This window comes from Dasypus novemcinctus, chromosome 20, assembly GCF_030445035.2.
Source record: "Dasypus novemcinctus isolate mDasNov1 chromosome 20, mDasNov1.1.hap2, whole genome shotgun sequence".
Classification (NCBI taxonomy): domain Eukaryota; kingdom Metazoa; phylum Chordata; class Mammalia; order Cingulata; family Dasypodidae; genus Dasypus; species Dasypus novemcinctus.
The window spans coordinates 26,409,548-26,435,843 of NC_080692.1; the positions used below are offsets into that span (position 1 = coordinate 26,409,548).

General features: G+C 38.1%; 1 protein-coding gene across 5 annotated transcripts in view; it reads right to left on the reverse strand.

Annotated features, from left to right (window-relative positions):
• The window catches only part of LOC101414513 (scavenger receptor cysteine-rich type 1 protein M130), a 118,703-nt gene that overhangs the window by 58,645 nt on the left and 33,762 nt on the right, over nt 1–26,296 (reverse strand). For 4 of the 5 annotated variants that reach the window (XR_011646658.1, XM_058282720.1, XM_058282721.1 and 1 more), the window contains exon 2: nt 5,898–6,521. The gene's annotated coding sequence lies outside the window, so the exon portion shown is untranslated. Of the gene's footprint in view, nt 1–5,897; nt 6,522–16,557; nt 16,692–26,296 lie in introns of all 5 variants that reach the window. The other variant, XM_058282718.1, reaches the window with a different exon arrangement.

A 26,296-nucleotide genomic window follows, 5' to 3' on the forward strand; every position in this document is an offset into this window, starting at 1 on the left:
GACTTGCCCTGTGACCTGGACATCCAACTACTAGGTATATACCCAGAAGAACTAAGCAATGACATGAAAAGATACGTGCACACCGATGTTCAGAGCAGTATTATTAACAATTGTCAAAAGAAGTAAACAACCTAGGTGTCTATCAAATGATGAATGGATACATAAATTGTGGTGCATACACATGATGGAATATTATGCAGCTGTAAGAAGAAATGAAGTCGTGAAACATATGACAGCATGGATAAACCTGGAGGACATTATGCTCAGTGAAGCATGCAAGACACAAAAGAACAAATACTGTATGATTGCACTATTGCAAACTAAATATATAATGTAAACTCATGGAGTTAATAATTAGAATATAGGTCAGCAGAAAATAGAATGAAGGTAGAGAATGGAAAGCTGAGGGTTAATCTGTGCAGAATAGGTAAAAAAGTTTCTTGTAAATCTTTGGAATGCTTAGATGTGGTGAAAGCACATCATAGTGTTTGTAACTATCAGTGCTATTATATGGGTATGACAGAGGTTGGAATGTAAGGGGACATGTATATTACTAGAAGTAAAGCAAAAAAAAATGAAACAGGGAATTGTATAATAGTAAAACTTCATGTGAAATATGAATATGGGTAATATTGCACTATGTCTGTTTTTGACAAAATATAAATAAAAATAAACTGGAGGGATAGAAACAGAATAGCAGCTATGTACTGCAGGGGAGCACTGAGATTTAGAGCTGATGAGGTTTTTCTTTTGTTAGTTTGTCAATTTTTGTTTTTTTATTTTATTTTTGGAATGATGAAAATGCTATAATAATGATTGAAGTGATGAATGCACAACTATGTGATTATACCAATACCATTGATTGTACACTTTGGATGGATTTATGCTTTATTAAAATGTATCAGGGAAGCAGACATGCCCCAGTGGTTAGGGTGTCTGTCTACCACATGGGAGGTCCACAGTTCAAATCCCAGGCCTCCTTGACCTGTGTGGAGCTGGCCCATGTGCAGTGCTGATGCGTGCAAGGAGTGCTGTGCCATGCAGGGTGCACCTGCGTAGGGAAGCCCCACCTGCAAGGAGCACACCCTGTAAGGAGAACTGCCCAGCACGAAAGAAAGCGCAACCTGCCCTAGAATGGTGCCACACACACAGAGAACTGATGCAGCAAGATGACGCAACAAAAAGAAACACAGATTCCCGTGCCGCTGACAACAACAGAAATGGACAAAGAAGAACACACAGCAAATGAACACAGAGAACAGACAACTGGGGTGGGAGGGGGGAGAGGAGAGAAATAAACAAATCTTTAAAAAAAATAAATAAACCCATCACTAAAAAAAAAAAGACATTGGATATGCATAAAGAAGAATATGAAAGCATACATAAAAAATAACAGATCTTATGGGAATGAAGGGTGCAATAAATGAAATTAAAAATACACTGGAAGCATATAACAGTAAATTTGAGGAAATAGGAGAAAGGATCAGTAAGCTCAAAGACATAGTCTGTAAAAGCAAACGTACAAAAGAACAGATGAAGAAAAGAATGGGATCTAGGGAACTAAATGACAGCAAGAGATGTGCAAACATACATGTCATGGATGTCTCAGAAGGAGAAGAGAAGGGAAAAGGGGCAGAAGGAATATTTGAAGAAATTATGGTAGAAAATTTCTCTACCCTATTGAAGGACATAGATATCCATGTCCAAGAAGCAAAACTCATTCCCCGCCAAAAAAATCCAAATAGAACAACTCCAAGACACATACTCATCAGAATGTCAAATGCCAAAGACAAAGAGAGAATTCTGAGAACAGCAAGAGAAAAGCAATGCATAACATATAAGAGATACCCAATAAGATTAAGTGCTGATTTCTCATCAGAAACCACAGAGGCAAGAGGGCAGTTGTATAATATATTTAAGATACTACAGGAGAAAAACTGCCAGCCAAGGATTTTATATCCAGGAAGACTGTCTTTACAAAATGAGGGTAAGATTACAATATTCATAGATAAACAGAAACATGGAGGTTATTACAAAAAGACTGGCTTTGCAGGAAATACTAAAGGTAGCGTTACAACATGAAAAGGAAAGACAGGGAGAAAGGCTTAGAAGAGAGTCTAGAAATGATAGCTATATCAGTAATGGTAACTAAAAGTGTCAAAAATAAACTGACAGATGAAATGCAAAGATCAAAATGGATGAAATAAGAACTGCCTTTACAGTAATAACACTGAATGTTAATGAATTAAAGCCCCCAGTCAAAAGACACAAACTGGCAGAATGGATAAGAAAATATATTTATTTTCCATCTATATGTTGTCTGCAAGTGACTAAGCTTAGACCCAAGGATATCAGTAGGTTGGAAGTGAAAGATTGGAAAAAGATATTCTATGTATCCAGTAACAAAAAACAAAAAAAGAAAAAGGAAAAACCTGGGGTAGCTATACTTAAATCAGATAATATAGACTTTAAAAGTAAAACTGTTATTAGAGACAAGGAAGGTCATTATATATTAATAAAAGGATGACTCACCAGAAAGAAATAACAATTGTAAATGTATATGCACTTAACCAGGATGCCCCAAGATACATGAGGCAAAACTAGCAGAACTGAAGGGAGAAATAGACATCTCTACAAAAATAGTTGGAGACTTCAATACACCATTCTCAGGATTTGATAGAACATCTGGGCAGAGGATCAAAAAGAAACAGAGCTTGAATAATATGATAAATGGGCTAAACCTAATAGACATACACAGAACATTGCATCCCAAACTGCAGGATATAGATTCTTTTCAAGTGCTTATGGATCTTTCTCCACAATAGACTATATGTTGGGTGACAAAGCAGATCTCAATAAATTCAACAAAATCGAAATTATACACAACGCTTTCTCTGATCATAATGGGATAAACTTGGAAATCAACAAGCTATGGAAAAGGGGAAAATTCATATATATATGGAGATTAAACAACACACTCTTAAATAATCAGTGGTTCAAAGAAGAAATTTCAAGAGAAATCAATAAATATCTCAAGATGAATGACAATGAGAACATAACATATCAGAACCTATGGAAGGTGGCAAAGGCAGTGCTGAGAAGAAAATTTATAGCCCTCAATGCTTACATTAAAAAAAAAAAAAAAAAAGAGCTACAATCAATGACCTAATAACGCAGGTGGAGGAACTAGGAAAAAAACAGCTAACTAATCCCAACACTGTTGTTCAATTTATGGTGCTAGAATTTCTGGCTAGAGTAATTAGGCAAGAGAAAGAAATAAAAGGCATTCAACTGGAAAAGAAGAAGTAGAACTTTCATTATCTGCAGATGATATGATCCTATATGTAGAAAGTCCCCAAAAATCTACAACAAAGCTGCCAGAGGGATAAACAATTTCAGAAGAGTGTCAGGATAAATGATCAATACGCAAAAATCAGTGTAATTCTATGCAATTGTAATGCACAATCTGAGGAGGATGTCAGGAAAAAATATGTTTACAATAGCAGCTAAAAGAATCAAATATTTAGGAAACTTAACCAAAGATGTAAAGCACTTTTATTCAGAAACCTATAAGGTATTGCTAAAAGAAATTTTAGAAAGACCTAAATAATTGGAAGAACATTACAAGCTCATGGATTGGAAGACTATATATCATTAAGATGTCAATTCTACCCAAATTAAATACAGATTTAATGCAACCTCAATAAAAATTTCACCAGCATTTTTAAACAAATGGAAAATATAGTTATCAAATTAATCTAGAAGGGTAAGAGGCCCAGAATAGCCAGAAACATATTAAAAAGGAAGAGTGAAGTTGGAGGACTCTCACTTCCAGACTTTAAATCATATTACCTAGCTACAGCGGTAAAAACAGAATGTTACTGGCATATAGACACATAGACCAATGGAACTGAATTGATGGTTCAGAAACAGACCCTCAGATCTATGGCCAAGTGATTTTTGACAAACCTGTCAAACCTGCCCAGCTAGGACCGAACTGTCTATTCAACAAATGGGTCTGGGAGACTTGGATATCCATAGACAAAAGAATGAACGTAGACCCTTATCTCACACCTTATACAAAAATTAACTCAAAATGGATCAAAGACATAAACATAAAAGCAAGTACCATAAAGTTCCTAGAAGAAGATTTAGGGAAACATCTTCAAAACATGGTGGGAGGAGGTGGATTCCGAAATCTTACACCAAAAGCATGAGCAAGGAAAAAAAACCATGGATAAAATGGGACCTACTCAAATTCAAACACTTATGTGATTCAAAAGACTTCATCAAGAAGGTGAAAAGGCAGTCCACTCAATGGGAGAAAATATTTGCAAGTCACATATCCAATAAGGGTTTGTTTTCCATTCTATACAAAGCGATCATTGAACTCTACAACAAAAGAGCAAGCACTCCAATTAAAAAATGGGCAAAAGATTTAAATAGATATTTCTCTAGAGGAAATACAGTTGGCCAAAAAGGCCATGAAAAAATGTTCCCTATCACTAGTGATTAGGGAAATGCAAATCAAAACAATAATGAGATAATCATCTAACACTGCATAGAATGGCCATTATTTAAAAAAAAACAATAAGTGCTGAAGAGGATGTGCAGAAGTAGAAACACTCCTTCACTGTTCGTGGGATTGTAAAATGGTGCAGCCTCTGTGGAAGACAGTTTGGCGGTTTCTCAGGAAGCTAAATATAGAACTGCCATATGATCCAGCAATTCCTCTACTAGGAATACATCCAGAAGAACTAAAAACTATAACATGAACAGACATCTACACACTCATGTTTATAGTGGCATTATTTACAGTTGACAAAAGATGGAAACAACTGAAGCGTCCATCAACCAATGAGTGGATAAACAAACTATGGTATACACATATGATGGAATACTATGCTGCAGTAGGAAGAAATGAAATGGGGACACATATGAAAACATGGATGAATGTTGAACACATTATACTAAGTGAAGTAAGCCCAGATACAAAAGGACAAATGAGGAGAGACGTCAGGCCGAGGTGTGGCTCACGGCGGTGGCAGGGCACTGCACACGCCAGGCGCCGGCGTGAGCCAGCCCGGGTGGCAGGCACGGGCGTAGGGCCCTCTGCCGAGAGGGGAAACCTGGCACTTTCCCGCCCTCCCCTCGCTCCCCCACCACGATCCGGCCGCTGCCTGCGCCTCTCTCTCAACCCCCCCCCCCCTCCAGGGGCCTCCGCGAGAGGCCGCCGATAGAGGAACCCCAGCGCCTCTTCCCCCCTCCCACAACACGCAAGTGCAGACATAACCACACCCCTCCCGGCAGGGCGCAGGCGCGCCTGGCAGTCACAGCTTGCCAGCCCCCGTCCCGCCCCTTGCCGGCCCCCCTCTGCCCCTTCTCCGCCCACTGGCCTGGATAGCGACATCTCTCAGCCATATTAGGGCATAAAGTCCATTCCCACCAATCCACACTCGTCCCAGGCCAGCCCCGCCTCTGCTCCCCCAGACTTATATTTGCAAGCACTTCCTCAATAAACAGACCTGCGCATAGTCCTCGTCTCCCTGGCGTTCTTCATCGCGTCGCGGGTCCCCACCAAACTTGAGCGGTAATAAGGGGCCTTGAGGCTTCATGCCCGCTCCTCCTCCTTCACCCGCGCGGCGGCCCCATCCGGAGAGCCCGCCCGGCCAGCCTCGCCGGCCCTCCTGGAGGCCCGAAACCACCCGCAGACAAATATTGCACGGTTTCATTAATACAAACTAAATACAAAGAATAAACACATGGAGCTAAAAATCAGAGTATAGGTTGTTAGAGATAAGAGGAGGGTTGAGAAGAACTGCTAATGTTTAGTATGTGTAGAAGTTTTAATTTAAATGAAGAGTACAAAGGGAGAGTGATGAAACTTTGTTTAGTACCTTGTTTCTCAGCCTTCTCCGTGGGATTCTCAAAATGCAGGATGCCTGGGAATATTTTCAACTTTTTAACATTTTCATGCTGATAGAATCCAGAGCAAACTATTGTTGGTGAATGTCTGAACTTTGATCTTACAGTAGCAAGAGCTAAAAATATTTTAAAAATGAAGAAGTGGGTATTGCTCTTCTTTGACTCAAAGTGTGAATTGTCACTTCTTTAAAAATTTTGCTTCTTTTTTGGGATTCTCCCATTTTCAGATTCAAAAGTCTAGATAGTTAGCAAAAGATGCCAATCTGAATGCTTGAGTCCTCTTCTTACCATTATGATGGCAAGGAGCAATGATGTGATGAACTTCTATTTGGACAGTAACTAGCGCTCTGCTTCAAGGGCTCTCACAGGTCACAATTAGGTGGTGGGCTTGGGTTATGCTTTTATTTGAAGGTTTGCCTGAGAAAGGATCTGTTTCCATGCTTACTAAATGGCTGTGGTATGATTCATGTCTTTCTGAGATGATGGACTGAGGGCTTCTCTTTCTTGGTGGAAGTTGGACTGGGTCTCCCTTCAGTTCCTTAATAGGTGGATCTTCCTACAAGGCAGGGGGAGTATGAGTTCCAGCAAGATGAGTTCTGGAAAGACACAGCAACAGCCATTGATAACACAATCTTGAAAATTACACCTCATCAGTTTTTCTAAATTCTTTCTATTAGAAGCACATGTCACTATAATCAACCCATATACAAGGGGATGGGATTACACAAAAGTTTAATGAACCATTTAGGAAATTACCTACAACAAAGAGTCAACAGAAATAAAAAAAAAGAGCATCCAAAAGCTATGGGACAATATGTGACAGTGTAACATATTTATAATTGGAACACCAGCAGAGAATAGCAATAGAAAGGAACAGAAGAAATATTTGAAGAAGCAATGGTCATGAAGTAATGACAGACAGCAAACCTTAGGTCCAACATACTTAAAGAACAAACACCAAGCAAGAAAAATACACACACTCACACACATGCATAGAATCTAGGTTAACATGCAAATGACTGAGAGGGAGAGAAAGAGCAAAAGAAAGAGAGAGAATATAGAAAGCAGCCAGAGGACAAAAAATACAGTATCCACAGAGGAATAAAGAAATTAATTACAGCAGACTTCTTATAAAAACCATTCATGTTGGGGAGCTGGTATAGCTCAATGGTCAAGCACTGGCTTCCCACATATAAGCTCCCAAGTTCAATTCCTGACCCTGGTACTGATGTCGGCTATGGGTGGAAGGCTCTTTGTCTCTTCAGAGATAACCTAAGCTGAAGGGTGTGGGTGTGGAACGGTAAGAGGCTGCAGTCTTGCCCTTAGGGACAATGACAACAGGCTCCAGTCCCAGGAAAAGTTTAACAATGCAAGGGCTATAAACTTTAAGCATTTAGGGGAAATGCAAAAAGTAAATATGCTAAAAGGCTTATCTAAAATGTCTGGAGTCCATGCTAAAAGCTTACCTAAGATGTGGAAGATATATATGCTAATTGAAGCCTATTGAGAACTGAAACAAAGGGACCATTTGGCCTTTCCTTTCTGTATAAAAGAAGTTTGAAAATCTTGTTCAGGGCTCGGGATTCAAACAGAAGTTCCCGAGTCCGGCCGGCCGTCAATAAACCATTTTTCCTTCTCAAAATCATTCCTGAGTCCTGGCCTCTCTATACTCAAATAATTGAACTTCTCTCAAATTCTACAACATTTTTGGCGACTCTGGTGGGACACCAAATGAAGGCCAGAGACGGTAGCATTTTGCAGCCCCTTCCAAATCCCCGAGGAAGCCGGGAGGACTCGGGTGAACCCCAAATCTGGGTGCCCCTGGATTAAATTTAATCCAGAAAAGATGTGGGCTCCACCAGAATCTTCCCGACAAAAATCGAGGGCAATGGAAGGTCTGAAGAGAAAAATTCTGGGAACGAAAAAGAACTCTGAACTTGGAAGAAGGTAAGACTCCCCGGGTGAGCACAGTCTGGAAGGCCCTAGCTTTAATTGCTAGGAAGGGGAGGCTGATCACCTCCCGAGAGAACCCTAGTAGCCCCAGAAGGCTGGGGGGAAGCCGTTCTTTCTAGGCTTGGGAAAAGGAGAAAAACCGGGGAAAAGCCCTGGTGTTTTGGGTTTGTCTAACTGCATGTTAGAATCTGGTACTGGTCTTATATCCACTAAAGGAGTGGAGTCTCGATTTTAATAGGAAGGGCTATTTATAGGGTCAAGTCCTAATGTCCTGGAAATTGGTCTAGATTAAGGAAAACAAAACTTGGTTACAGGAAAATGGATCGGTTTTTCTGGTGGAGCTTGGTCTGGGTGTAAAGTTTAAACAGTGGAAAAAGCCTAGCTGAAATCTTTTGTTATGGTGCTAATTTGTGAATGAATTCGCTTTATACCAAATGTTAAGTGTTCTGAGGTTTGTGATGGCTGTGGGGGCAGCCATGGTGAAAATAAATATATAAACTTGTGGGTCAGATTAGTGACCTTTGTGCTTCTGTCTGTGTCAGCTCAATGCTAGTGTTGGAGTTGTGTCCTTATGTAAAGTAGAATTACAGCTGAGCTGGAGCCCTCCCTTGCCATTGGCAAGGGGGTGAAATGATTCTGGGGCAAAAGCTGAGGAGTCTGGATGTTTGCGGAGTCTAGATGTTTGTGCATGCTCTGCTGTCTTGTCTCTGGTCTGGCCCTTTGCCGGGGCTTGGAGGCCATCTGTGTCCGCGCCAAGCATCCAAGTTTGTTGGGAATGTCCCAGTCAGAGCGGTTGGGTTCCTGGGAGAGTTGCCAAATTTGAGTAGGTTCTGTCTGCCCATTTTGGCTGAAAGCTGGAAAGGGGGGAGCAGCTTGCCCCTTTCCAGTGAGTCCACCCTTCTATTCATAAGCCGCATTCCTGTTTGTTGTGCACCCGACTGCCTGGAAGCGGGGGAAGTGAAGGGGATGAAAAGCAGAATCAGAATAAATGCAGTAAAGTTCCCTCCTTAGGGTGTCAAAGCCAAAATACCTTTGCTTTCTGCCCAGGTTCTTAGAAGGTATTGTAGTAACTTTAAGTAAGAGAATGTGTTCTGTGAAGGTAAAATTGTCTTAAGGGTATAAATAATTATAAAAGTTTTACAAAGCATTGTTTAAGGTATTTAAGTGGCTAATTGCAGAAAGTCATTATTTAACAAAACTGAATTGATAAATAATAATAATAAAAGGCAATTTTATAACAAACTTATTCGGCAGCCAATCTCCCCTGCCAACTTGCTTCCAAAAAAACTGTTTCTGGTATTACATGCTACTAAGTATTTAAAGTGAAAAAAAGTTCATTATTTTAACAAACTTGTTTAGTATTAATGGCAATTATATGTTGTAAGAAGTTTACCTGGTAACTTAGTATGTGGGATATATGGAGTGTGTTTTTATTGTTAAGGAAACAGAAGATGATTTTGTCCTAAGATAAAATGATTGATTATTGGAAAGAGTAGAGTGTGGGACAGAACCTGAATGAATACTGAAAGTGAGGAAGGTTTGTGGAAGGAAAATTTTTATGATTAAAATTTAGTAAGATCAATATACAAAGAAAATCTTTTATGAATAGCTTCTTGTGCTTTAACCTCATCATTTCCTCAGTGTTTGAAGAAGAGTCTTACCTCTTTTATAAGAACATTTTATGTTCTATAAATCAAATCCTGAAAAGTAGCCTTTTATTTCAAACTAACTGCAAGAGATTTATTCTTTTACTTTAAAGGAAAAATTAAAGTAATGGTTAAGTTCATTTAATATGTTATAAGTCGAATGAAAGGTATTTAGGGTATTATATAAAATTAATAGGTTTTTAAAAAATTAATAAAAACTGTAAGAGTTAAAATCATTTATAAATGCATTTATATTATAAAACAGTGGAAAGACAATAACTGAAATTATAGCTTGGTGAATTTAGCTTGAAACTATTATTTAAGTGTAAATTCTAAACTAACCTTTCCTTTGTTTATGGTTACTTCAAGCCTAACCTTACCCTTTGCCTTTGCCTATGGTTATTTCATAATTGAGAAGAGCTGGGACATCACTGTCTCCTCTCCTGGTATTAGTAACCCTTTCTCTCATGAATTCAAGTGTAAACTAAATAAATGGCTGCCTGATGGAGTAAGGTTAAATGACCACTGGAGTTTTATTATCTCCAAAATCAAAAAGGGGGGGGTGGAAGGGGAGAAGTCTCCTGCCTTGACGGTCAGTGTTCCTAAGAGTGGCAATTCATGAGAGAAAGCAGTCTGTCTCCCTGAGGCTTCAAATAGCCTCAGTAAATATATATAAAATTAATCTTGTTGCTTATCCAAAATTCTGCTAATTTCAAGGTAAAATATAAAGTTCTAAAACAAAATGGTGCTAAGGCATTGAGAACATTTTGGTTATTACAGTCCATTAAGTAAGAAGGAAAATTCTTGTGGTAAACTGCATGGTCATAGTGCAAATTAAGAAGAGTTTCAAGAGTCTTTGAAATGTTTGCAGTCACACTTGTTTTGTAAAGATTAGAAGTTTAAAGTAATTAAAGTTATGTTTTTGTCTCAAACTATTTATATCTGCCTATTTGCTCAAATTGTTGAGGTTAAATATGCAGTTATATAAGTAATATGTATTTCTGGACCCCTAATTAATTAAGCTAAACAGTATATAAAATAATGCAAATTATAAGTAATATCAATGAGTTGTGTTTGTGTCTAACTCTTTGTGTCTGCCCATTTTTAAAAAATGCTCAATGTATGTCTTCATACATCAGAATAATATCAAATTAACAAATAAAAATTCTTAAAAGAGGTCTATTCAAATTGTTAAAAATTAAATATGCAGTTATATTTATAAATATTCTTAAAGCCCAAATTAAACTAAGCAGGATGAAAAAGTCATAGAAATCTGATTATGGAAACAATTGGGAAAGGGCCTCCTCTTTGCAAGAGCTTTTAAGGCAAGACTAGGTGTGGCAGATTAAACCTATCTACTAGGCTAGGGAATTAAGAATCAGTTTGCCTGGTAATTTCCCAGTTTAAACCTTTTGTCAGCCATAAAACGCAAAAAAACAAAGATTAGGTTAATTTTCACATAAGAAAATGTTGATGTAACCTGGCGGCCTGCTGCCTCAGTCTCCCACTCCCGGGTTGGACAGCAGTGGAGGAGACCAGTTTAGGCCAGTCCTATGGACAGTGGAAGGATGCCCAAGAAGGAGCTAAGTCGGTGCCATTTCAGCACTAAATTCTATTCCTTATTTGACAAAGGGGGGAGCAGGTAAAAACTAAAATGGTTGGAATGTGATAGAGGAAGCAGTTAAATCAAACTTTTGCGTGGGAAAGTTAAATCTCAGATAAGCTGTAACTTCTGAAGTATCCAATCTATGGAAAAACAGAGGAAGAGATTGCATGCTAGGCTTAGGGGTATAAATTGTGTCATTTTTCTTTGTTTGTGGCACCAGCCATACCTGGCTCTGCACCCCTTCTTGCAAGATTGAGCATAAATTATTTTCTTCTCCACAATCTGGTGAGCCTTATTTTCTTCCAGAAGATTTCTTTCCAACAAAATAAAGGTAATTAGTGGCTCTATTAACAAATTTCAGTAAGTAAAGGAAAGCCCATAAAAACTATGGAGAGATCTTTCCTGGGTTATGATTTTAAAATATTAAGTAATTGTGTAATGTGTTTTAAAACCTGGTAGTCAGTATGCATGTGTTTTAAAACCTGGTAGTCAGTATGCATGTGTTTTAAAACCTGGTAGTCAGTATGCTTTTAAATTAATAATTTTCATAACTTAAAGAAAAGAAGTTTTTAGCTTCCTGTAAGGGAAAAAGAGAACACTCCTTGCATAAACTATTATGGTTTCAATTTTATTTAACTTGAGTGTAATCTCCCATAGTTAATTTATAAACTAAATTAACATTATGTACGAAATCTTTAGAGTAATGAAAATTGTGAGTTCACATTGGTGAAATTCAGCTAAAGGAAAAAGATTGTAGATATGTTCTCTTAAATAAAGAGTAAATTTCTTTGGTAATTGTAATTTAATAAGTTTATTTAAACATGAGGTGTCTAGTCACCGTGGTTATAGTCAATTATAAGGAGTTTGTAAAACATCTGCCAAACTGAAAATGTTTAAATAGTTCTAGTTCTAGAGAAGTCATTGTTAACTAAAACTTAGATTGGTATTGGTAGCAGAAATAACTTAATGATAATAAAACCTGTCTGAAGGCCACCGCAAAGTACATATTTAAGTAAATGGTAATAAAAAGTTATCTTGATTATATTGGAAGTCTTCTGTTTTAATTTTAACAATGAAAAATATTTTTTCCTCTATTACTAAAGTAAAGTACCTACTGTTATCTTCATAGTAAAATTGTGTAAGTAAACAGTCATTTGATATATGTGTTGCGTTAAGTTGTTTAAAATATATATAAAAACAAGGAATAAACTTTAACATTGTCAAACTCTTGTGCATTCAAACCAGGCCTTGAATATATTACAAGTGGCCTCTACATGTGAGTTATTGGCTAGGCTGGTCACTGGACCCCTCAATTAAAATATGTGCTATATCAATCTCTGGTTCTGCTCCTGAAGTCGATGGAAACTATATTGCAGTTTCAAGCTCCTGCAGCAGCCAATAATGACTCGGTACAGCCAAGTGTACAATGGATATCGCCTCCAGACTGGCACTGTTCCATAGTGCCAGAGAGCACTATGCACCAGGCTAGTGGAATACTGGAAAATCTCTCTAAGATGAAGGATGCTGCAACTTGCTCACTGTGTTGAAGAACATGCTAAGTGGAGCCATGATACCAGGATACTGTAAGTGAAACCTAAACACAATTGGCATTATGGCCTGCTCTCATGGAGAGATAACATGTAAGGTATTACAAACCTGAAACTCAAAACTAATAATTGCAACTCTGAATCCTTATGCATTAAGTAATACATTAGTTAATATTAAGTGCTGTACTTTCCTGTACTAAATATATGCCTAATAATTGTAATGTTATCTTTTCTATTTTGGATCAAGTGCAGAAGTATATTAGACATGTTAAATTCCTGGTAAAATCATTTTCTAAACAGTTAATAACATGTCTATAGAATAAGGTGGCAGTCTCAGCCAGTCTCAGTCAACTTCTATATTCTGCTGTACTCTGCTGTGTAGCAAAAGTGAGGCTTGCTTGCTGATGGTGAGTCACCTATTGAACAAGTCAAAATTGCTAGAAATTGTACAATGAAAACGAAGGTGTAAAAATCTTTATTCTGTAGTTCTGATCACTCCCACAGGTGAAAACTAAGAGTATTTCCAAATCAGTGTTCTAATCCTGAGTGAAGCCAGTTTCCCAAGGAGTGCCAGTTCACCAGGAGCATCTGACAGAGCGAATGAGTGTCAATCATTGAACAGCTTGGAATGTGTCTTCAGACAAAGCTAAGTGTCTGTTGCAATTTATCTCTAAAGATGAATAACTTTAAAAATATGTATATATGCTGTTCCCACCAGCTTTTAAGGAGTGCCATCTTTATAGGCATCTAACCTTGTCTACCTCTGTAATCCAATGTGTCCTCTTTTAAAAACGGGTATTCCAAATTTTTAATTAAGTTTGTTTCTTTCAGAGTGAACATCTTATTAACCATATGAAAACTTCATCCAACTTCATACAGAATGCCAGATCCATCTTCCTCCAATTAGAATAAATTAAGAGTTTTACACCTTATTAGGCAATGACTACAGCCCATGGCCAGCAGGAAGCAGTTACAGAAAAGAGATCGTCTCCCTTCAGCACCCCTTTTAAATTAAAGGTGTAAACTCTTTAAGAGTAAAATAAAAGTAATAGATGGATCTGGAACCTGACTGGAAATCCACGTGAGTGCCAGTGGCAGCAGAATAACTGCAGGAGGCCCCTGCCCAAGATTCTGCTGTCCAGAATGAAAAGTTCTAAACTTCTAAAAACAGTCCCAAATGCTGTACTAAAGACTGATAAATAATCAATCAAAACAACAAACAGCCATCCACCTCATAGCTCCAACAATAATTATGCCAAAGCTTAGCAAGTTAAACTTTGGCAAAAGGGGGGGAATGATGTGGGCTATGGGTGGAAGGCTCTTTGTCTCTTCAGAGATAACCTAAGCTGAAGGCTGTGGGTGTGGAATGGTAAGAGGCTGCAGTCCTGCCCTTAGGGACAATGACAACAGGCTCCAGTCCCAGGAAACAGTTTAACAATGCAAGGGCTATAAACTTTAAGTATTTAGGGGAAATGCAAAAAGTAAATATGCTAAAAGGCTTATCTAAAATGTCTGGAGTCCATGCTAAAAGCTTACCTAAGATGTGGAAGATATATATGCTAATTGAAGCCTATTGAGAACTGAAACAAAGGGACCATTTGGCCTTTCCTTTCTGTATAAAAGAAGTTTGAAAATCTTGTTCAGGGCTCGGGATTCAAACAGAAGTTCCCGAGTCCGGGCAGCCGTCAATAAACCATTTTTCCTTCTCAAAATCATTCCTGAGTCCTGGCCTCTCTATACTCAAATAATTGAACTTCTCTCAAATTCTACAACAGTACCTTTAAAAATTCATTTATGATTTTTGGCTTAAACAATGGGAATTTATTGGCTCATGGTTTTGAGCCTTGGAGAGTCCCAAATCAAGGGGTCAGTAAAATGATGCTTTCCCCAGAAGACTGTGGTGTCTGAAGCTGGCTGCCGGCATTCCATGGTCTTTGGCTTTTCTGGGTTATGTTGACTTCCAACTTCTGGCTGCTCCCTGTGGCTTCTCTCTCTGTCTGACTTTCATTTTGCTTATAAAAGGCCCTAGTAATCTAGATTAAAGCCCAACATGACCTAATTGGGCCATACCTTAACTCAAATAACAACCTGAAGACTCATCTTAGTTACCATAGTTTCATACCCCCCTCACCAGAATTCAGATCAAGATGAAGAATGTGCCCAAACTGGGGGGCACAATTCAATCAACATCCATAGTAATATACTAACGTTGGTTTCATAGTCTGGACAAATGTACCATGGTAATGTAAGAGGATAATATTAGGGGAAAATGAAACTTGTTGGGCGATTAACAAGAACTCTAATATCTTCACAACTTTTTGATAATCAAAAAAATCATTACAAGAGTAAAGTTTCTTAAAAAATTGAGGTGAGAATCATAGCTTTGTGAAATCTGTTTACAAAATGTTTGAGGACAAAGTAGGCAGATGAACAAGCTCCACTGCATCTTTTAATGCAAACAGTCTAACCAAATGATTTACGATATTATTACATATTGCAGAGATAGGTATAATAAGAGTGCCTTAATAAATTATAATCTTGCTTTAGGAATGTCCACCTGAAATTTTTACAGTCCATTATGGTATAATAAGCCAAGACTCAACTGTGGGTGAGAAATTCTTTTTAATGATTGTAATTTATATAGCCTCATCACAGATGGTGCATTAGAGATCTGGAGGAAATTATATTAGTGTAAGAAGTGAGAAATTATAAGGCCTGGGATATAAAAATTTTTGGTTTTTTGTTTTTAATCCCTTTTCTCAAAAATGGTAAATCCTCAGAGGAAGGTAGCACAGATATGCATATAAGGTTATGGATGAAAGGAATATTTTCAGCAACTTTAAGGCTACCATTCTGGTAGGCAATAATGGGACCACCTTTAGCAGGAAGGGGAAACTCTGGAGGGTGCAGTTAGGGAGGAGGAAGGAAATACTTCTGGTCTGAGAGGTCAAGATCATGTCACAGAAGAGCAGACAGAGCTAGAAACACCTGGCAGCCTAGTTTGGAGAGGTGACATTTAGATACCAGGCTTTGCGAGATCATAGAGTCAACAGTCAAACAGATGTCACAATCTTTTTTCATCTAAGTGATGTAAACACCTGTGTCTATGACTCACCCAACATTAAATAAAAGCATTTTCCTATAGTGGCCATTCAGGTAAGCTAAATGCATGTAGTGGGGTGAGGATGGAGTGTGATAAAGGGACAACTATATGCCCTATTGAAAGGAGGAAGAGCCTACTCAACTCTGGCTCACTGTTGCCATATTGGAATAATGGCATAATATTTCAGAGCTACTGATTTTCAAAAGAACCAGAAATTTGTATTATATTAGCATAGTCCAGTTCATAATCCAAATGATAGAAAGATCCCATTTATAATGAGAACAAAAGAACAAACTGTTTAGGAATAAATTACCAAGAAATTTAGGACTCCTATATGTCAATTTATAACAGAGGGAGTAGGAGAGGGAGAGTGCAAGGGAGAGGGAGAGAGAAAGACTAATAATGAATCAGTGTATTGGGCTGACAGAAATAGAGGATTTGGTAAAGGAGTCATGAACGAAAAATCAATCCAAGAGTTAGGATGGGGAAGGTAAATATTCTCATTAACAAATACATCCTCTTCTAAAGAACTCTATGTTTAACTAAGTAGATCTAAGTAGCCAATGATACAGACATGAAAAGTGAGAAAAGTAGAGAGAATTGGAGCAGAAATTGAGAAGACAATTACGTTAATCTAGATTAAGTCCTTATCTCTGCTGAGTTGGCCTATAATTTACCCTTGCCCTTGTTTACCAATGTGAGTATGTTCTCTACAACAGTAACAGTATCACAAATTACCCTTAAATGGTTATTAGACAATTAAAGTTTTGCTCCTACCTAAAGCATATTTCGATGTGAAAAGCAGTACAACAAGGTGATGAGGAGCATGGGTTCAAATTTCTGTTCTGTCTTTTATTAGATGAGTGCCTTTAGGCAAGTCATGTAACCTCTATGCGCTTCAGTTTCAAAATCTGAAATGAGTATATAAGAAGTATCTTAAAAAGTCTTCTAATGATTAAAATTTTTAATTTATGTAAAACAGTTGGGGCAGTCCTTAGCATATAGTAAGTGCTATGTAAGTGTTAGCTGTTAATAAATGGAATGAAAATTTTGCCATCAATGAACACAAAGCAATAAAAATGTGTGTTTATGTGTGTGTGTGTGTAAGAGCACTAGTACTAATATTCTCCCCAAAAGTGATGGAAATTATGAAGGCACCATGACAACTTTATTTTACCATTTTTAATAGTATATCAATAAGGATATGCTCTAGTAATTGATGTCTAATATATAATTTTGGTAAAATGAAACTATAATGTGGATAGAGACTATTTCATAATATGTATTATTTAAAAATATGTACATATGTATTTGTGTTTACTATATATGTTGAATTTCAATATATGTATGTTTGCATATGTATATAGGTGAGTACGTATACTTATTTTCACAGACATATACATTGTACCTGGCCTCTAACTGGGAATTCAGTGCATGTCATTAATAATGTTAATAATGTGATTAGTAATATTAAGTTTTTACAAAGTAATTTTTATACACAGTATATTTCTTATCAAAGGATTCAGGTTCTTTTTAAAAATATAAAAGTGAGGATTACAGAGGTTAATGACTTTTTCCAAATAGCAATACCACTAGAAGGAAATCTCAGAATTATGTTGCAGTGGGTCAAAAAGAAAATAAAAGAGCATGGATTGCCTTAAGTTTCACCATTCTAGTTTAAGTGGCCGAACTTTGATTATTAGGTTTTCGGTTTTTTTAATTTTGTATGTATTTGCTATGGTCAGCAATGGTAATTTTAAGTCTGAAAGTATGCCCTAGCAAGAGAGCTTTATCTCTTAAAATATCATGTACCAATAAGCAGAAGAAAAGATGCTCAAATCATTAGCCAACAGGGAAAATGAAAACAAAACTACAACCCACTAAGGTAATTATAATAAAAAGATAGAAAATAACAACTGTTAGTGAGGATATGGAGAAACTGGAACCTTCATTAACTGCCAGTGGTTCTATAAAATGGTGCAACCACTTTGGAAAATAGTTTGGCAGTTTCTCTAAAAGTAAACAGAGCTAGTTCATAACAGCAATTCCACGCCTAGATATATGCTCAAGAAAAGTGAAAAGTTATGTCTAAATAAAAATTTGCATACCAATTTTCACAGCCTTATTGTTCAGCATAACTCAAAATTAGAAACAATCCAAATGCCCATCATTAATGAACAGAAAAAATGTGGTATATTCATATGTAGAAGGCAATCTAATGATCTAAAGACATTCATGTCCTCATCCACAGAATCTGTTAAAAGAAACAGTGCAACTGTGATAAACTTAAGTATCTTGAGATGGGGAATTTATCCTGGATCTTCAGGTGGGCCCAGTACAATTACAAGTGTTTTTAGAAGAGGGTGGGAGGAATGTCAGGCAGAGAATATGTGATGATGGAAGCAGAGTGTGGAATGATGCAGGGCCATGAGCCAAAGAATGTAAGCAAAGGTGGAAAAGGCAAAGACACAGACTTCCCTCAGAGCCTCCAGACAGAATGCAGCCCTCCAGACCCATGTACCCTTCTGACCTCCAGAACTGTAAGATAATAAATTTGTGTTGCTTTCAGCCACTAAATTTGGGGTAATTTGTTGAAGAAGCAATAGGAAACTAACTCATTATACAATGGAATATTTGAAAACAAAAAGGAATGAGGTGTATAGAGACTGGAAGTGTATTAGTGGTTGTATGTTAGGGCTAGGGAACAGTTGTGGGAAAGTGGGGAGTGACTGCTAATAGATGAAGGTTTTCTTTTTGGAGAGAGGAAAATTATTCTAAAATTGGTCTGTGGTTATGGTTGCTCAAATCTGTGAAAATACTGAAAACCACAGAACTGTACACTAAATAGGTGAATTGTTTGGTATATGAATTATATCTCAATAGGGCTGCTATAAAATAAATAAAACTTTATTGCACTTTTCTCTGTCCACTTATATATAAGGAGGAACCTCTGTATGCCTTATTGGTCATAATTTAGGTAATGGACTAGCTACATTTTCTACAAGGCACTAAAATGTTTATCTTATTTAACATGTTTTTCTTTTTTTTCTCTATTAAAAAAAATGTTACATTCAAAAAATATAAGAGGTCCCCATATACCCCCCACTCCCCTCACCCCACTCCTCCCATATCAACAACCTCTTTCATCATCATGGGACATTCATTCCATTTGGTGAATACATTTTGGAGAACTGCTGTACCACATGGATAATGGTTTACATTGTAGTTTACATGGCCCACCCGGTGGGCCATGGCAGAATATAGTGTCCAACATCTGTCCCTGTAGTACCACCCAGGGCAACTCCAAGTCCTGAAAATGCCCCTGCATCATATCTATTCTTCCCTCTCCCTACCCTCAGCAGCTACCATATTCACTTTCTTGACATCAGTGCTACAATTTCTTCCATTACTAATCACAATAGTTCCATAGTAGAATATCAGTAAGTACACTCTAATCCATACTATATTCCTCCATCCTGTGGACCCTGGGTGGTTATGCCCACTCCACCTCTATATTGGGAGGGGGCTTAGATTCTACATGGATGATGGATGCAATTCTCCTGCTTGCAGTTGTAGGCACTCTTGGCTCCCTGGTGTGGTGGTTGACCTTCTTCACCTCCCTGTTAGCTGGCTGGGGTAAGTCCAATAAACCAGAGGGTAGGAGTTGCAAGTCTGCTGAGGCTCAGGACCTGATTATCACATGGACAGTCCAGAGATTCAGGTCTCCTGAGTGTACACCAACCCCAGTGCCAACCACAAGTCCAGTAAAAATGACAGAAGAGGCATGTGTAGAAAGGTCACATCTGAGTTCAACTTCATCACACTCAGGAACACAATCCCCAAGGTAGGACCAACTGACACTACACTGAACTCCAGAGCCATCTGCCATGACCATAGAACCTGTGGGTCTCTGTAACCCTCAGGAGAACCAGTACCTGGGGTTGTATCTACTTTGGCTGTCTCTGGGATGTTGCAAAGGCGTGTGTAAGTGTGGCCCCTCTAATGACCTCCTGACTTTTTTGGAGACTCATAGCCATATAAACTCATTTGTCCTTTCCATTACCCTCTTTTACTCAAGGTCAAAAAGCAGTTTTTAACACCTGATATTATATGTAAGCTGAGATATTCTGCTGGTCTGAGCTGACCCTTTTATTCAAGGCCTTTTTCTAGTTACATCAACAGCTGGTGTTTGGTAGTAATCCCTTAGCACCAGGGAGGCTAATCCCCAGAAGTCATGTCCCATGCTGGGGTAAAGGTAATGCATTTACATGCTGAGTTTTGCTTAGAGAGTGACCACTATTAAGCAACATGGAGGCTCTCAAGAGGTAAATCTTAGGTACCCTGCAGCTCTAGGCCTAGTTCTTATTTCAGACGCACAGGCTCATAGGCGTAGTCATCAGTATCAAGGGCTCATTGTTGGATCATTCTTCTTTATTGGTCTTTTCCATTGCACTTGGGGGATTCCACTGGTGAATATGATAGAGCTCCCCTAACTAGGAACTCAGCACTCCTTCAATTGTCATTTTTAACTGTAACTACTATGAAATATCCAAACATTATTTTGTTCCCTGTATACATGCCCTGGAGAAATCCCTCACAACCATGTGCCCCCCATCAATAACACTCCACACCAGTGTTCCTCCCTGTCATAGTTGAACCTCTCTGTGGTCCAAAACTTCTTAAAAAATGAAGCCTAATATATGGTCAAGTTCCATTAGAGTAAAATGGAATATAGTGATGGGTTTAAAGGTTAGATAAAGAATACATACCAATTTAGAATGTTTTTTCTTTTTAACTTTTTACTGAAGGAAAACAGAAGACATTTTGATAGACCCCATGGAAATAGGAGTCTTGTTGGGGAAAGTGAGGAAAAGAAATTAACAATTTAAAATCTGGCTCACAAGAAACTACAGAAAATCCAAAACACTTATTTTTAAGCATATACATATTCTCAAGAATAGAAAATGCAAATCTGATCTTTTCATGACTAACTAGCATGACAGCTATGAGTCTTCTAATTACTCTCCATAAATATAGTTGTTTTCTCTGAAACATTTTCTTCATATAATCATCAGAGAAATCTATATAAAATGCGCGTTAATCCTATTGCATCTTTCTTTAGATCCAAATCGCCTATAGAGTAAGTTCAATCACACAGGTTACCTATAACTTCAAGCTCATCCTTCATGATCAAGCAATATAAACTTAATTACATGAGTAATATTAACTTAGTATTTGCTCTTAACTCCAACATTTACCTACACACTCTGGATGATTTTCATATATACATATATATTTGGAGGTCCTGGGAATTGAACCCAGCACCTCCTACATGGGAAAGAAATGCTCAATCTCTGAGCTACATCTGCTCCTCAATGAAAGTTTGATTTTTGTTTTTTTACTTTGTTTTGTTTTAGGAATTACTGGGGTATGAATTTGGGACCTTGTACATTGGAAGCAGGTGCTCGACCACTTAAACTATATCTTCTCCCATGAATTTTTCATATATTTTTAAATTTTTCTCTTCTGCCTCAAAAACTCAACTCCTTTATTTTCTTTTATCTTTTTACCATTAAATTGTGAGTTGTTTGGGATACAAATTCTCCTAGGATCTCCTAGGAACTCCAGTCCACCTCAGATATACATAGAAAGCTGCAGAAACTTTGCCTGGGCCCCCAAATTTCAATTAGCTCCCTTTTATAAACAGAATTCTTAGTTTTCAACAATCGAGACCATGCCCCCCAGATGGTGAAGATAAGGAGGGGCAGGTACAGGGTCTGGGACAGGCTCACCTTTTAGCTGCCACCATTAAAAGTGTTGGTCACCTCAGGGTTTCCTGAGTCCAGGCTCCACGTCAGCAGGAACCTGGTCCCAAGCTGCCTTTACCTTGTGGACTGCTGGACACCAGGGGAGGATGGAAGGGAAGGCACTTGAAGCCACACATGAACCATCAACCAGGAGGTTGCAGGTGACCCTTGACATGGCAGGTAAGATTAATTTCTTAAATTAACATGGGAGCAAATTACTTGGTGCTAACCTGCACTCTGAACCTCTCCTAACTTTGGCTGTGCCTAATAAGATGAGTGAATGGGGTATCAAGATCTAGGCCATTTACTAAACCTCTTTTCCCTGTAAAATAAGGAACCTCTTCATATTCCATCAATTAAGATTACAAGGTTCCTTCCTATTCCCTTGCAATACCTCTAATCCTTCCAGCGAAAAAAAGCCTCACCCTTGCCAGGAGGTAACTAAAGGGATGCAGTCCCTAGAGCAGCCCCGATTTTTGTCTTATTGGGAGCAGGGCTTCTCTGGACCCCTTAGCTCCATACTTAGCAGCTGCCCAGGGATTCTCCTGAAGGTCCTGCATGAGGTTTCTGCTATGGACAGATACTGGGAGCTTTGCCTCTAGGTGATTATAAAGGCAGGTCTTTCCCTAGGCTGAGCTAAGTGTGTAATATTCTCTCTTCTGGTCTAATCTTTGCTTAACTTTGTGTTTCACTTTTAAATCTGTGTTTAATTTTGTTAGTCTGCTTGTGCCTGGGAATTTATAAGTCAGATTCCCAAATCTGCTACAAATTGGATAATGGTAAAAGGTAATCTAAAAATGAGTCTTTAAATGTCAACACTGTCTTGCAACTGAATTTGATATATAAAAGAAATCACAAGTGAAACTGGTTCAACTGCTAGAAAATTCAGCAAAATTGTTACTAATAAAATTATTTAGTTGCTTAGTTAATAAACAAAAGTGCCTAAAGTAAAAACTTACTAGGGACTGTAACTAAAAGTTAACATTATTACATAGATGCCTTCATATTTTAAAACGGTAGAAGGATAATATCTGAAATTGCCATAACTGTGTAGATTTAGCCTAGAACTTACTGTTGTGATGGTACTCTTAGATTAATTTACCCTTTTTGTGGTTACTTCAGGTCTCTCCATACCCTTGCTTATGCATGCTATAGTAATGGTAATTATAAACTGAACTTAACTTTGCCTATGGTTATTTTGAGTCTAGCTTCCCCTTAAACCTACTATAGTAAAGGAATTCAAAACTGAATTTGCCCTTATTTACGGTTACTTCAGGTATAGTCTCACCGCTTGCCTTTGCTTATGGCTATTTCATGACAACCTCTGCCCCGGTGGATCAAGGGAAGGAGAATTTAAGGAGCCCTGTCTCCTGTCCTTTAACTGACATTAATGACCTTGCTTTCTCTCATGACTCCAGGTATGGATTAGATTGCTGCCTGGTGGAATTCTTGACCCTCAGAGTGGGACATCCACTATTCCAGTCCAGCAACTGAAGACTGGTGAGGGGAGGCTCCCACCTCAAGGGCTGATGTTCCTAAAAGCAGCAGGTCTTGCGAAAAAACAGATTTCCCTGAGACTTCAATGACCTCAGAGAATATATACTCTAATTGGTGTTTCTCATCCAAGGTCTGTCAAAGCCAAAATGGAAAATAAGCAAAGCTCTGGGATAAAGGAAAATGTTGTAAATTGTATTTTAGAGCATTTAGTAACAATTTGTTTATAAACCAATAATTAAAAGGAATGAAATTATTGTGCAAAACTGTATGTTCACAGTGCAGATTAATTAGAAATAGCCTTCAAAGTGATCTTTTAAATGTTATTTGACAGTTAAACTTATTTTGTAAGAGAATGAAAGTTATAAATAACTTTTGTGATTTGTATTTCTGCATCTAACTCTACTTGTGTCTGCCTACTTTTTCAATGTTTATCTTCATGCATCAGAATGGTAATAACAAATTAACAGCTGAAAATTAGGCTAAGCAGGATGGAAAGATCATACAGAAATGTGAATATAGAAACTATTGGAAAAGGGGAAAATTTTTTCCTAAACACTTTAATCTACCCAGCCCCCAGGGCTTTCTCTTTGCAGGAGCTCTGAGGGTGGAGCTAGGTGTGGCAGATTAAAACTCTATTTCCTAGGCTGGGGAATTAAGAATCAGTTTGTCCTGTAACTCCCCAATTTAATCCTTTTACCAGTTTAAAAATAAGGAATTTAGCAAAATTTCAATAAATAAAGGAAATGTCCTTGAAAGCAATGAAAGATCTTTTCTAAATTATAATTAAAGCAGATTAAAAATTTATAATATATTCCAGAACCTAGCAGTTAGTGTGGTCTTAGAATTATTTACAGTTTTAGAATTTTATTAAAGAGGTTTTAACCTCCTGTAAAGGAAGGAAAAAGATCATTCCTTGCATAAACTATAATGGCCTCAATTTTATTCAGCTTGGGTGTTATCACTGTAGGTTTACAGGATACCAATTAAATAAATTAACATAATATGTATTAAAGCTTTAAGATAATGAAAGACTTAACTTCATGTCTAATGAAATTACCATTTAATCTTTCCTTATACAACAAACTACAAATCATATCCACTGGCAGTCAGAATAATTCTATATAATATCTAAGGGAAAATATAGAAGAAATGAGAAGCATTTACCAGAAGATCCATAGTCCTCATGTAGCCCATTCTGGGTTTGTCCAGTGCAAAGTTTTATGATTTCAATGATTCCCAAATCATTGTACTGTTTTGCTAGAAATTTCCTCCTAAAGAAGAACCCTAAGAATTCTGACAATCACTTCACCCTACAGAAAAGAATATGCTACCAAAACAACTATTCAATAGGCAGGAACTGTTCAAACCAACTATTTTTAAACCCTGGAAGTCAGTAGAACACTGTATACCATCCAGGGAAGAACGGATGATCAGTAAATTGCTTACTCAGCAAGGAGGTTACTGGAGCCCATCCCCCTTTCATATGGCAGGTCAAAATGGGGGCCAGCCACTGGCTAGCTCACTGATGACAGAAAGGGACATAAATATCCTCCTCCTTAAGACCAAGGGTGGGCATGGCCGATCACTAATCACACTTTTTATCAGAAAATTTGAGTCACTGGGGACCCAGCTTTGAGGAAAGCCATTGTTCCAACCAACTCTGGATAAAGGTGGCAATGGAGGAAACCTAAAGACACTATACATCCTCACGGCTCTGGGCAACAGTTAAAAGAGTTGAAACTAGTTGCTGGGCAGGTCAGGAAAGCTCATCATTGGGAAGTTCTTGGTGCCCTTCCTGACCACCTCCCCAGGGCACTCTGGAGCTAATTTCTGTACCCTTCATGGGTCTCTGACCCTCTTTTGACTGGGAAAGATTGGGAAAGTCCTATCTAGGGTATCCTTCTTCCAGCATTTGTGTTCCAGACAAAAGCAGGTTGAGAAAATGAAAGGAGTGTAAAAAAACTATAGAGGCAATAGCCTGGGGAAAAAGTTAGCCAGCTTTAAGCACCTGGAGAGGGAGGTGTGTCTCCTGGGAAACAGAGGAGACAGCCAAACTCCCTTCAAACAGGGGGACTCCAAAACAACTAACAAGCAGAGGCCAGGACAAGATAGAGGCCTGGAAAGACAGGAAAAGCATGCACACTGCATTCGCCTTAGGCAATAGGAGAGCTGAAGCTCAGGAAAATCTCTGTCTTACCACAAGCTGGTTATAAGATCAAGAAACAGACATCTCAGGAAATAAACCACAGCATTAACATTTTAAAATATTAAAATGTACAGTGTGCAACAAGAATGTAAGACAAAAAAGTAGGAAATGATGGGTTATCCAGAGGAAGAGGATAAAAATTCACAAAACACCAGTGAAGAAGACCAGAATGTGGACACACTGAACAAGGCCTTTTAAAAAAATTATTTTAAATATGCTCAAGGAGATGAAGGAAAATACAGAGAAAGAACTAAAGGATATCAGGAAAACTATGAATGGATGCTATGAGAATCTTTGTTAAGAGATAAAAATTTTAAAAATGAACCAACAGAACTGCCAAAGTTGAAGACCACAATGGCTGAAATGAAAAATGCCCAGGAAGGTTCTGAGAGCGAACTGGAGAAAGGATGTGTCTCAAGTAGTTGAACATCTGCTTCGCACATGGGAGGTCCCAGGTCAGTCCCGGGTGCCTTCTAAAACAACAACAACAACAACAACAACAAACAAACAAATGAATGAAAAAGAACAAAACTCAGGGGAGCTGATGTGGCTCAGTGTTTCAGTGCTGGCTTCCCACATACGAGATCCTGGGTTCAATCCCTAGCCCTGGTACCTAAAAAACTAACAAACAAACAAACCCCGCCAACCCCCCCCCCCACACACACACAGCAAATTGGACCTTGAAGAAGAAAGAATAAGGGAACTTAAAGACAAGACAATCAGAATGATTCAGCCTGAGGAACAGAATTAGAAAAAAATTGTAAAATGCAAAAATCACTTAAGAAACCTCTGGGACACATCAAGCATACCAACATAAGCATTATATGAATATCTCATGATGATGGAGGAGGTTATTGTTATGGGGGGAGGAGTGGGGTGAGGGGGGTGGGAGGTATATGGGGACCTCATATTTTTTTAATGTAAAATTTAAAAAATAAAGACAGAAAAAAAAAGTCCCAGCAGAAGAAGAACAAAAGGGGAGAAGGAACATTACAAGAAACAGTGA